Source organism: Schistocerca serialis, chromosome 2 (assembly GCF_023864345.2).
Source record: "Schistocerca serialis cubense isolate TAMUIC-IGC-003099 chromosome 2, iqSchSeri2.2, whole genome shotgun sequence".
In the NCBI taxonomy this organism is placed as follows: domain Eukaryota; kingdom Metazoa; phylum Arthropoda; class Insecta; order Orthoptera; family Acrididae; genus Schistocerca; species Schistocerca serialis.
In genome coordinates, this window is record NC_064639.1 from 902295740 (window position 1) to 902310098 (window position 14359).

General features: G+C 37.3%; 1 protein-coding gene across 7 annotated transcripts in view; it reads left to right on the top strand.

Annotated features, from left to right (window-relative positions):
• LOC126458246 (uncharacterized) overlaps window positions 1-14359 on the top strand; it is an 80804-nt gene that overhangs the window by 696 nt on the left and 65749 nt on the right. The gene's annotated exons all lie outside the window — the stretch shown is intronic.

The following is a 14359-nucleotide window of genomic DNA, read 5'->3' on the forward strand; positions in this document are numbered from 1 at the left end:
CATTTCTATAGTTAAAGTAAATTTCTTGGGCTGATACAACTTTGGATATTAAACAGCAAGGTCAACAGCTCCCAAAAAAGTTTTGGAAATAACGCTTGATGAAGTCTTAATATCACAGAAGCGAACAAATGTCAGTGACTCCGTTTAATAATAGTGTTTGTGTAGTTTTTTTTACTAACCTTTCCCTGTGTCTTAATGTTATGACATAAAGCTGCAACCCACCAAGTATTCGAATGAAGAACATAACAATGTTAATTTTTTTATCTGAAACAGAATTTGTATGTTGAAAGTAGAAATTACGTTTGTTAATCTTTTTCAAAAACATCGACAGTGCAATGCTGTGCGGTGAGTCATGATGAATGTCTAACAGAAGCATCACATTATATGTGTTTCCCTTGTGGTTGCATTATGCTCAACAACCTCAGTCAAAACAGTAAACAATAAATTACCATTTTAATAAATGTTATGCGTTTTCATAGTGCAGTATTGATGATTGCCATTAGAAACCTTCCTTGGTTTCAAAATATTGTTAAATGAAGTTTCTGAAGACACACAGTGAATTTGAAAGGGCAGTTAGATATTACATAGTTCACAGTGGAGCAACATTTGAGATAATATTTATGCAAACTATAAGTGTAGTGGGTTGTGTTACAAGCATGTAATAAATCATCATCTTTGTTTCAGGCATTAGTCTGTGGCCTGATCCGTGCCCACAAAGAAAATCATTTCTATTTTATTCCCTAGGTCTTCCAATCTCTCTCTTCTCATATGGCTTGTAATTCAGATTCTTTTGGAGAGATATGTGACCTGACATTCTCATGAGGTGTTGTCTGCAATCTTCAGGATACTTTTCAGTTTTTCATTCCTGTTGAAAATATTTAATTCTGTTCTGATATCTTGTAATTGTGTTTCTTTTCCTGCAAACTTGCCTTAGGTACATCATCTGTGCTGTTTGAAGTTTTTTGTGTTAACACAGCTTTTGCTTCCATAGGAAAACACAGGAACAGCCATCACTTCATAGAATTTCATGATGGGCTCTGTTTATGGCCCATTGTTCTGTTAATGGTGTCACAGACAGCTTGGCATTTGTAAATATTATTTTCAATATCAAATCAAAATTGGATCTTACAGCACAGGTTGAATAAGATTTGAGAGACTTGTTCTAAAATTGAATTAGGCCTATCCAAAGAGTTTTTGATCTGACTGGACAATTTCTTCTGAATGCCATTACATAATAAATATTTTTGAATAATAAAGGAAATGTTAATGTTTTGTACGTAACCATAAAAATGAGAATACTAGGTAATAAATGGAGGCAGTAATTAAGCTAGTTTAAAAAAAGATATAGATTTACATTTTCTTGATTTGTCTGTCACAAGAAACAGTACAGGACATGATTTGAAGTTATGTACACAGAGTTAGGAGTAATTGTAGAGTAGCTAATAACCGTATAATTAGAGAATAATTAAAATGATGAATTCATACAGAAACAATTCTTCATGTTGACACAGATATAGTTGTAAATGAGATGTAGCATGATGGATAGCATTTTTGCTGTTACATTCATATTCTGCAAGACACTACATGCATATATGCTCTTGTACACACTCCTTCAAATCTGTCAGCACTGAGATCTCTGTAAGATATACCCATAAGTAGGAATATTAGTAATATTTTCTCTGATTTGATACCATGATACCCACAACAGACTGGTACTTGACTCAGTAAGAATTCTCAGTTTTTTTAAACAATTCTTTAGTCGTTCCAACGACTACTTGTAGTTATTATTCTTACTGCCCTTTTCTGCAGTTTAAAAATGGTATTAAAGTTTTTTGTTTTAAATTCCCAGGAAAGAATCCCATGACAATTGAGTATACATGAGAGTAAGTGTGTCACCACAAGACATTCGCTGTCATAAACAAATGAGAACCCTAAGAGTAAAACATGCGGATGACATTCTTTTTACCTATGTCTTTTTGTGTACATTCCGTGTTACTTGGCAGTCAATATTCACCCCTAAAAAATCTTGTGCTTGTTACATCATCTATAGGTTGACGTATACGCTTAACCGAAGCAATACCAATACATTTTCTGTAACATGCAATACCAAGGGCTTTGGGGGGAGGGGGGGGGGGGAGTACTTTGTGCCCGCCACAAATATTTAAAAAAAAATCAAATTTTGTTAATGATTGTTAACTTTTAACAACTACTTACTCTTTAAATAAGAACTGATGGAAAACCAGAAAATACTTTTTAGCACAATCTTAGCATACCAATATATGTTCCATAATGTGTAAGGGAGGGGTACATCTTAATCACCACAAAAAGTACAAATTTCATTCATTGTCATTGATTTTTATTCACAATACAGTTTTTTAAGATATCTAGATTTGTAAGAAGGGCCCTTAACCTAAAAATATGAATATGACAAATGTTTGCAAAAAGTCACATGTGCCGCTAAGACTTAAATTTTACTGAAAAATTATGGAACCTGGAATAAAAAACAGTGAACATTATGTTTCTTCAAAATTTTAAAATATGAAGCACATGACAAAAGTACAGAATTTTCAGAAGATCTCACCCCCCACATTGTTACTGCAAAGGTTAAAGGGCCATAATTGTTTTCCATCTTTGTGCGGAGTGCATACTATTCATTTTATTTATGTTCAATGGCAGTTTATTACATACAGTGTATCCCCTATAAGCTGATGATTTTTACTGGTGCTGCCAGAAGCGGAAAAAACTGGCATTGGTTGAAAGGTATCCATCGGTGTCAGAGTGCAGCCAATATGAAACTACCATTAGATGTGAAGTATTGGTGTAAACTTAGTTGAGGATAATGGTACCAACACTGTGGGAAGCAGCCAATGCTGCCTTCTCCTCACAGCTGCCCCCCCCCCCCCCCCCCCCCCCCCCCCCCCCCCCCGCCCAACAGTCCTACACAGGGGCAAAGCATGTGTCCTGGCATTCCTGGCCACTGTGTGAATCGTCAACTTATTCTGAACAAGGTGTACTTACTAATTGTAAACGTCCTTGAGGGTTCAATTTCCATTCTGAAATGGGTGTGTTTCATCAGCTGTTATGATGTTGCTGTGGTCACCGAAGAGAACTTTCTGTCCTTGCGTTATACTGCTAGGGAATTCAAGGGTTGGATAACAACAATATTATGAAATGGATAGATTGTTTCTCACAGCTTAGAAGAGGTGAGGAGTCAGACACGATGAAAAGCCTGCTAATCATTTAAGCTTTTGGGGAAAGAAATTCTTTTTCAGAAACACACACACACACACGCACACACACACACACACCAGTAGATGCAGAGCAGTGTCTCCAGCCACAGTACAGCAACAATGTGTGTGCAACGTTTGAAATAATATTTTGCAAACTAAAAGTGTTGTAGGTTGCAGCACAAGAATGTAATAAATACTTTGACAATAACGAAGAATTCGTTTTGTACTTAATAATAAGGATAAAAATGATGGTACTACCCAATAAATGGAGGCAATCGTTAAGCTAGTTTAAAAATTGTGTAGAGGTACATTTTCTTGGTCTTTCTGCCACAAGAAACAAGGCAGACCCTGAAACTGTGTACACAAAGTTACTCTTATGCCCATCTGTGACTCTATGCCTCTGCTATGTGGCGAGTAGCAATCTAATCCCTTCATAATACTACTGTCTAGAAAGTCATTGATGTATGCTAAGAACAGAATTGTACTCAATACTTTACCCTGAAGAACAAATGTGTGTATATGTTGGTTGTCTAACAATTGTTTTACTGAAAATTTATCATCAACAGATGTGTGAACTATCAACTTTCTGCACATTGTAAGACTAAAACCATTCATTCCTCTTGCACCCAGTGCTCCTAGATTGTTTAGTAGTGTTGTATGGTCAGCAATGTCAAAAGTCTTGGACATCTAAATCTACATCTGTGCTCTGCAAACCACTATGAAATTCATGGCAAATGGTACATTCCAGTGCACCAGTTATTAGCCCTTTTTCCCATTCCATTCATGTATGTAGTGCAGTAAGAATGATTGTTTTAAATGTCTCTGTGCCTGCTGTAATTAATTCTGTCCTCATGATCTCTATACGAGTGATACGTAGGGATCAGCATCACTGTGACGCTCTCACATGTGTCAAACAAAACTGTGACATTCATGCTGCACTTCTCTTTATACATTCAATATCTTATATTAGTCCTTTTTGGTAAGGGTGCCACATACTTCAGCAGTATTCTAGAATGGGTTGCTTAAGTGATTTTAAGCAATCTCCTCCAGAAAGGGATTGCATTTCCCCAGAATTCTACCGATAAACTGAAGTCTGCCGCCTGCTTTACTCACATCTGAGCCTGTATGATTGTTCCATTTCATATCCCTACAGGATATTGCACACAGGTATTTGTACGAGTTGGCCTATACCAGCTGTGACTCACGGAGATTATAATCGTAAAATATATTTTTTCTCATTTTGTGAACTGCACAATTTTACATTTCTGAACATTTAAAGCAAGTTGCCAATATTTCCACCACTTTGAAACCTTATCATGACCTGACTGAATATTTATGCAGGTTCTTTTGGACAGTACTTCATTATAGATAACTGTATCATCTGGAAAAAGTCTGAGGTTACTATTAATGTTGTCCACAAGGTCATTAATATACAACATGAACAGTAAGGCTCCCAACGCAAATGCCTGGGGCATACCTGAAGTTGCTTCTACATCTGACGATGACTTTCTATCCAAGATAACCTGCCACATCCTCCCTACACAAAAAAATCCTCCATACAGTCAAATTTCGGTGGATACACCATGTAATTGTACTTTTGACAATAAGTATAGATGTAGTATTGAGCCAAATACTTTTTGCAAATGACGAAATACTGCATCTACTAGACTGCTCCGATTCAAAGCTTTCAGTATGTCATTTGAGAAAAGTGTGAGTTGGGCTTCGCAAGATCGATGTTTCTATGTTTCTGAAATCTATGCTGGTCGGCCTGAAGGAGGTCACTCTGTTAGAGATACTTCATTATCAACAAAGGGGAAAAAAAATCAATCATCAGCTTTGTTGAAATGTTCTGCAGCTGCTGGAAAACAGCTATGAACAAAATTATAAACACATTACGTTTCAGTTCAGAATATGTTCCAAGATTCAAGAACAAATCGATGTAAGGGGTACTGGACTGTAGTTTCCTGGATCACTTATATTACTATTCTTGTTAATGGGTGTGACCGGTGCTTTCTTCAAACTAATGGGTATGGTTTTTTTGTTTGAGGGACCTACAGTAGACTATCAGCCGCAAATTCAATGTATAATCTGACAGGGATTCTATCAGACCCTGGAGCTTTGTTCAGTTTCAATGATTTCAGCTGTTTCTCAACACTAATGACACTAACACTTATTTTATTCACCTTTTCAGGGGTATGAAGATTAAATTTGGACAATTCTCTTGGTTTTTCTTTGTACAGGGACATTTGAAAACGGAGTTAAGCAGTTCACCTTTTGTTTTGCTACCCTCAAATTCAGTTCCAGTCTCGAGTGACTGGACACTAATTTTAGTGCCACTAGCAGCCTTTACATACAACCAGACTTTATTTTGATTTTGTGAAAGATCATTTGGCAAAATTCTGCTTTTGTAGTCATTGAAGCCTTCAGGCATTGCTCTTTTGATTGCCAAACACACTTCATTCAGCATCTCTCCATTTATAGCACTATGCTTTGTTTTACACCTATTTTGCAGTAGTCTCCCTTTCTTTAGAAGTTCTTTACAGTGACTGTATACTACAGAGAATCCCTCCCATTATGAACTGTTCTACTGGGTACGCATCTATCCAATGCATGGTCAACTGTTCTACCTGGTCCTCCCCCTTGTTTAAAATATCAAGCTCCTCATTCAGATATGTCACTACTATTTTTTTTGTCTGCTTTACTGAATGTGTATACCTTTCTACTTGTTTTGGTTGTCCTCCGCACTTTGGTAATCAGTGTTGCCATGACCACATTGTTGTCACCGAAAGGTGTTAGGTTTATTTGTTGCCATTAGATCATATATATTTTCATTATAAGTGGGGTTCTGAACTATCTGTTGTAGGTAGTTTTCAGAGAAGGCATTTAGTAAAGCTTCACAGGATGTGTTGTCATGCCCACCACCAACAAAGCTGTAATTTTCCCAGTTAATTGTTGGATGATTAACGTTTCCACTGATGATTACAATATGGATACAAGTGAACTGAGGATTTATATGACGTTTTTGGTTACATCAGGAGATGAATCTGCTGGGCGTCAGGATCCAGTTACCATTTTACGACCGCTCCTGATACTGAGACTTGCCCAAACAGCGTCACATGCAGCTTCAGTGTCTGTCTCGGTGGATTTGAGTTTCTTGCCTACTGTGACAGATGTACTACCTCTGTTTCCCATTAGCCTATCATTTAGATATACAATCAAATTTTTCCAAAAATCTTGCTGCTATTTCAGCTTTTTGTACATAGAATTGTGTTCAATCTTAAAGAGAGTGATAGAGTGTGTGTGTGTGTGTGTGTGTGTGTGTGTGTGTGTGTGTGTGTGTGAGAGAGAGAGAGAGAGAGAGAGAGAGAGAGAGAGAGAGAGAGAGAGAGACCGACCCTGGTTCAGTCCTTCTACTTGATTTGGAATCAGGCGATTGTGGGCATTGTTGAAACTCAATGCGCAAGGCTGGTCCTCTCAACCTTCTTTGCCAGTCACTGAAATGACCCAAGTACGACCACGGAGACAAGGCAACAGGCACCCTGTGTTCCAGTGTGTGCCACAATCTGCAATTTGTTGCACCCTGTTCCCTCAGTGGCTTCCAAAATACCCTCTTCAAAATGTTGAAAGAGGCCCCCAGGCATACACATTGTGAGCACCGGGTGTTCCTTCCCTTCCTTTGTCACAATTTCACTAAGGGGTACCATTATTCAATGTACTTGTGAATTTGCTATGAGTAGTAGACCCTACCCTTTTGTGTTTGCCTGCTCTTGACGCAGGACAAAACAAATATCCCCAAAATACATTACATGAGTCGTACTGGCTAAGTTTCAGTTTCAGTGAAAGGCAGCACCTCGAACGTGTTGGTTAGAGTGATTGGTATGACACCCTATGTCCTCCCTGGTCCCCATCTACCCTGTGCAGTACACCTAGGTCTACCGTTGACACACCACACGCAGTCGAGTGGACAAGTAAAGACAGATCCCATACTTCCTGCAGAGGAGACAGCATCCACAGAAGAGGATGGTACTTGAGATACCTTTGGTACTGGAATCACAGGTACACAATTCTTGGTAGCTTTTTCAACATATCAGTTTGTAGCAGTTACCCAAATTAAAGTGCTCATTTGTCATATGCTCTCTATGCACACCTTCAGAACAGGAATTAAGTTCTCACCTACACCTGTTTGCGGCTCATGGTCTAGTGGCTACCATTGCTGCCTCTCAATCAGGGGGTCCCAGGTTCGATTCCCAGCCCGGTTGAGGATTTTCTCCACCTGGGGACTGGGTGTTTGTGTTGTCCTTATAATTTCATTGTCATTCAGGAAAGGGGCGAGAGTGGACAGCGCAAAGATTGGGAACTTGTATGGGTGCTGATAGCCACCCAGTTGAGTTCCCCACAAACCAAGTACCATCATCATCATCTCACCTGCACCTCCTGACTTCTTGCTTTTTAATTTCTGTTTTGTCTTCCTGACTTAGAACTATATTGTTTAGAATGTCATTTTACATGCTGTGTAAGCCACTACAGGTGCTACATATATTTTAGGAAAATTCTGTTGCAACTTCTCCGTGATGTTGTTGTTGTGGTCTTCAGTCCTGAGACTGGTTTGATGCAGCTCTTGATGCTACTCTATCCTGTGCTAGGTTCTTCATCTCCCAGTGCCTACTGCAGCCTACATCCTTCTGATTCTGCTTAGTGTATTCATCTCTTGGTCTCCCTCTACGATTTTTACCCTCCACGCTGCCCTCCAATACTAAATTGATGATCCCTTGATGCCTCAGAATATGCCCTACCAACCGATCCCTTCTTCTAGTCAAGTTGTGCCACAAATTTCTCTTCTCTCCACTTTATTCAATACATCCTCATTAGCTATGTGATCTATCCATCTAATCTTCAGCATTCTTCTGTAGCACCACATTTTGAAAGCTTCTATTCTCTTCTTGTCTAAACTATTTAGCGTCCACGTTTCAGTTCCACATATGGCTACACTCCATACAAATACTTTCAGAAACAACTTCCTGACACTCAAATCTATACTCTATGTTAACAAATTTCTCCTCCTCAGAAACGCCTTCCTTGCCATTGCCAGTCTCCATTTTATATTTATATTTATTTTACATCCTCTGTACTTGAACCACCATCAGTTATTTTGCTCCCCAAATAGCAAAACTCTTTTACTACTTTAAGCGTCTCATTTCCTAATCTAATTCCTGCAGCATCACCCAATTTAATTCGATTACATTCCATTATCCTAATTTTGCTTTTGTTGATGTTCATCTTATACCTCCCTTTAAAATATTCATTTACAAAATTTGCCAATTCCTGAGGATTTTCTTGTTTTCTACCCCCATCTTTGATCTGTGTGTTATATTTGTGTGCTTTTCCCAGTTTCTTGTTTTATGACATCCCACACTACATTGCTTTTGTTTCTTTATGTATTATTTTGTCATTGAATGGCTTTTTTTTTTTTTTTTTTTTTTTTTTCCGGCAAATCTTTCCCTCCTGTACAATTTCCCTCCTGCACATTTTTTTATACCTATGATGATGATCTAAGAACTGTAGGTCAGTGTAGTGCTTTTGAAAATAACTGAGAAATTTTTAGCATCTGGGAGAACTTCCAGTTAACCATTTGGTTTCATTAGCTGCTGCTGTGGAAGTGGCTTCTTTTGGAAATGTCTCCTCAAAACTTAATTTAAACAACATGCAGGATTTAGCGATCTTGGCATACACACTGTTTTCCAAATACACTTCATCCCAGATTTGATTTACCAGTGCCCTAGAAAAATTATGTATTTTTAATTTCAAAAAGATCCTTACGTAGGTCTGTTCTTTTGAGGGTTTTACAAAGCTGATCTCCATCTTTGTTATCTGACAGTAATGATCAGAAAGGCCAAGATCTTTTATCAGTACTTTACAATTTCTCTTGCCAATGTCTGCAAATATGTACTTGGTAAGACTCGTGCTGAACCTTTGGATGATGTAGTAGCTGTGTTTATTATTTGTGTCACACCAAGAGTGAATGTTAGAAATGTCAATGCCAACACCTGTGTTAATGTTTGCACATAATATTTACACAAAATATTATGTCAGTTTTGGGGGCTGAGACTCTTTGCAGGACTTCAGTTAATTTGACAACGAAAGTTAAAAAGTTAAACATTATCACTGTGTGTGGGACACACAGACACATAGACAGACAGACAGACAGAGACACACACACACACACACACACACACACACACACACACACAGAGGGAGAGAGAGAGAGAGAGAGAGAGAGAGAGAGAGAGAGAGAGAGATCTTCTCTAGCTTTAAGGTGCAGCAGTAACAGCAGATTTGTGTGGTGATAGCATCATATGCTGTATTTCATTATCTCTACATCAGTGCTCTGTAATGTATACCACCATTCTGTTTGAGACTGTAATTCTACTGAAAGCTGTTGTACTTTACTTTTAACGGACTGTATATTTTGTATAAAAAACAAGTAATTCTGAACAAATTCCTATGAGGTATGTGTACTCTGGTGTATACGGTGAAGAAATCTCAAAACTGGTTTGAGATACTTTTAAGGGAGTAGAGCCTGTTGTCACAATTTGTCATAAAAAAGACCTAGTCCTCCTACCCATGACAACTGGCACTTGACCATGTGTGGTCCCATACTCGCCTACTATATAGTCACTAATTAACTCCACCGATCTCCCTTTGCCAATACTGTTGAGGTGCAGATCATGTCTAGTTCAGCACCATCTTGCAATAGTATCTGTCAGCACCACGGCAACAGTTGTCAGCACCATCTCCAGTTCTGTATTGGCTTGCTGTACAATACTGCCAAGATGAGATCGATCATGTTGTCGAAACAGCTCAGCTTTGCTCACATTGTTGCCACCAGTTCAGAAAGCTGTCTTATTCATGTCATGACCTGTGGGCTTTTAAAGTGTTTTCTGAGCCCTTTTTTCATAGACTTGATCAACCTCTATAGATTGCTCCCCCTTGGCAAGAGTAATGTAATTTTGGGCAAGACCCTTAATCGTCGTAATGGTCATTGCCTGGTAATCAGTGTTGAACTTGTAGTACAGAGTAACACTAACCTCTGTGCAATATGTATTGTTTGTACGAAGAGGATGAAAATTAGTGATTGTGTCCTTTCTTCATTTGGACTACCTAAGCCCATTTGTTGTCTTTTTTTTTTATAATAGACATCTTCTCTTATGTTACCCCTATTATTATCTGGTTGTTTCGCAGCGGTCTTAGAAGTTACAGTCATGGGCCATATCTACCACACATAAATACTAAGTCTTATCCATTGGTCACCTAACTCAGAATTCAGGTGGGAAAATGTTGGCCATATGTAATACACATTACTTCATGTACTGTATAGAACAAATTAGTCTTGAAATCCGCCACAGGAACAAGATGGAAATACTGCGTATATTTCATCCCTATAGACGGTGGAGTCTTGTGTGTATAATTTCTGTTGGTGTGTGGGTGGCATAATATTGTTTATCCTTCTTGTGGTGTGTGTGTGTGTGTGTGTGTGTGTGTGTGTGTGTGTGTTTTTTTTTTCTTTTTTTTTCTTTTTTTTTTTAAATGATTATCCTCAAATAATTTTTGTCGGCTCTGCCAAAAGATTACAATTTTGTAAATCTATATCAAGGGAACAGTTAGGATTTGTAGCTTCCAAAATAATGGGCAACAAGATTCTTTTTGTTGTGCAGCACACATGTATCTGATAATTTTCTTCTGCTGTTTCAGTATTCAAGATACACTACTTAGACTTCCCAACAATTACACCATACCTAATGATAGCTTCAAAATAACTATAATATATGCTATTTCTCCTGTCCTCATATCAGAGGAATTTGCCTACTTACTATATGTTATAGGATATCAATATGTGTATTCCATCTTAAGTGCTTATCCACATTTACTCCAAGGAATTTGAATGTCTCAACTTCTTCCATAAGTTGATTGTTGTGTTGTATTTTACATTCCACACATTTTGAATGTTTGGTTTTGAAATTTCAACCCATTTAACTGGAACCAGTTGTCCTCGGTATCTAATGTTCTCATGATAGAGCATAGAATTTTTTCTGTATCATCTGAAAAGAGAACTGAAGGAAAATTTAAACTTACAGATAAGTCATTTACATAGAATAGGAACATAATTGCCCCTAAAAAGGAGCATTGAAACACACCTTGTGATATTGTATTCCATTTAGAATAATAATTCACCACACTGGAAGTAATAGCTGCCCTTTGTAAAACAGAAAGCCATTTCAGAGCATTGCCCTTAATCCAATATTTAATGAATTTTTAGAGAAGCAAGGCATGGTTTACTACATCAGTGGCTTTTGTAAGACCACAGGAGATACCTACAACTTTATGTCTGACCAAATGTTTTGCAAATATTTTCACTAAAGTTATTCGCTACATCCAGACTGGCTACTCGTTATAATTTTGTACAATAAAATTTTGGATCTGGTTTGCAGCTACAATCTCTGACACCTTCAACAGCTTCCCATGTCTTCCCTTGACCCTTTTTTGAACAGAGGTCTGTTTTTGATGCACTTCAAAATGTAGTGGAGATGCTATTATGTGATGCTATTTAGTGAGTAGCACATCACACCCAGCAGTGTTTTTTTATGAGAATATAACATTTTCCACATCTATTATTGAGACTTTTAAAAAAAAAAAAACTGTGAAATAATCAACTTCTTGGTGGAGTCTGGAGGGTTGTACTTTACTCTGATACTCAGATATTTGAGCTGGGTTTACAGTAATGTTATCATTTACTTTAATCCTAGATATGACTACCAACTCTTAAACCTAACTCTGGTTTGACTGTGCGCCACACTGTCTTGTCTTACTTTTTTTGTTGTAAAATGAACTTATTGTTTATCATTTGTCAGATGCATTCACAACTTTTTTTAAATGTAGGTGTATAATGTCTAACATACACAGTAAAATGCCTGTTTTTAGTGTACTTCAATTCATTGTGGAGTTGCCTCTTCATGACACTGGAAACTTTTATGCTATGGTTATCCATTTACATGTACTAGTAATTTTGTTGCATATGGTTATAAGTGGAGAAGTTTCGTTAAACATTTCAAGAACACTATTTAAAAATTTGTCAAAGTTACTGCTACATGAATTACAGTTGTTGAAAGCCCATTCAGTCTCTCTTAACTTATTACTAAATATAGTTGAATCTTTTTAATACAAGTTCATTTTTGTATGACTTTTTTTAGATGTAATTTCCCTGTTAAGTTTTGGCAGTACAGTGAATAATGCAGAGTGATTAGAATGTAACAATATTATGTGAAAGAAAGTTGCTACTCACCATACTAAAACGAAACAAAATGTATAAACACCTACAAACACATTATTTGTTAATGTATTATCAATACTGATTGCCAACTGCGCATTTACTGTAGTGGGGCTTGCATGAAGTTTTCTTTGGAGCCAAAGTTTTTCATTATGTCAATGAATTTTGACACATCACTGCTTTCAACTATGAGATAAATATTGATGTCAGCAGTTATTACACACTTTTCTTTTCTTTTTTCATTGAGGTTTTCAAGCAGGCACTGGAATTTGACTAGAAAAGTGTCAGTTGTAGCTTTCTGGGGTACTCTGTAAATATAAGCTACTATGACATTTAAGTCCCTTAGCTTAACACAACAGCTTTCAAATACATAAGCTTCATTCACATAATAAAAATCATTCTTATTTTATATTTTGTATCAGAATACATAAGTATTTGAGAGCTTTTGTTTGCAAAAGCAGTTGTCTGCTTCAAATGTTCAATTATATTAATAATTTTAAATCATTATCTGTAAGCCAATGTTCACTGACATAAATAACTGTAATTTTTTTGCATTCAGAAAGAATAATTTGTAATTCGTCAACTTTATAACTTTTTTAACTTTTTTTTTTATTTATTTATTTAATTACTTGTCAGTCTTCTTACTGGTTTGATACGGCCCGCCATAAACTACTCTTCATCTGAAGAGCTGCACTTGCAATCTATGTCCTCAATTAGTTGCTTGATGTAATTCAGTGTTTGTCTTCCTCTACATTTTTTTGCCCTCTGCAGCTCCCTCTAGTACCATGGAAGTCATTCCATGATGTCTTAACAGATTTCCTATCATCCTGACGCTTCTCCTTTTCAGTGTTTCCCACATATTCCTGTCCTTTCCGATTCTGCGCAGAGCCTCCTCATTCCTTACCTCATCAGTCCAGCTAATTTTCAACATTTGTCTGTAACACCACATCTCAAATGCTTCAATTCTCTTCTGTTTTGGTTTTCCCAAAGGCCATGATTCACTACCACACAAAGCACAAAGCTGTGCTCCAAACGCACATTCTGAGAAATTTCCTCCTCAAATTAAGATCTATGTTGGACACTAGCAGGCTTCTCTTGGCCAGAAAATCGTTGTGATAGTCTGCTTTTGATGTCCTCCTTGCTCCGCCCGTCATTGGTTATTTTGCTGCCTAGGTTAGAATTCATTTACTTCATCTACTTCTTGACCATCAATCCTCATTTCTGCTACTTCCCATTACTTTCATCTTTCTTTGATTTACTCTCAATGCATATTCTGTACTCACTTTTCATTCAATTTATCAGATCATGTAATTCTTCTTCACTTTCACTCAGGATAGCAATGTTATCAGCAAATCATACCGTTGATACCTTTTCACCCTGAATTTTAATTCCACTCCTGAATCTTTCTTTTATTTCCATGACTGCTTCTTTGATGTACAGATTGAACAGTAGGGGCAAAAGACTACACATCCCTGTCTCACACCCTTTTCAATCTGAGCACCACATTCTTGATCATCCACTCTTGTTATTCCCTCTTGGCTCTTGTACATATTGTATATTACCCATCTCTCTATATCTTACCCCTCTTTTTCTCAGAATTTCAAACATCTTGCACAATTTTACATTGTTGAACGCCTTTTCCAGGTTGACAAATCCTATGAATGTGCATTGCCTTTTCTTTAGCCATGCTTCCAGTATCAACTGCAACACCAGAATTGCATCTCTGGTGCCTTTACCTTTCCCAAAACCAAACTGATTGTCATATAACACATCCACAATTTTTTTTCCATTCTTCTGTATATTATTC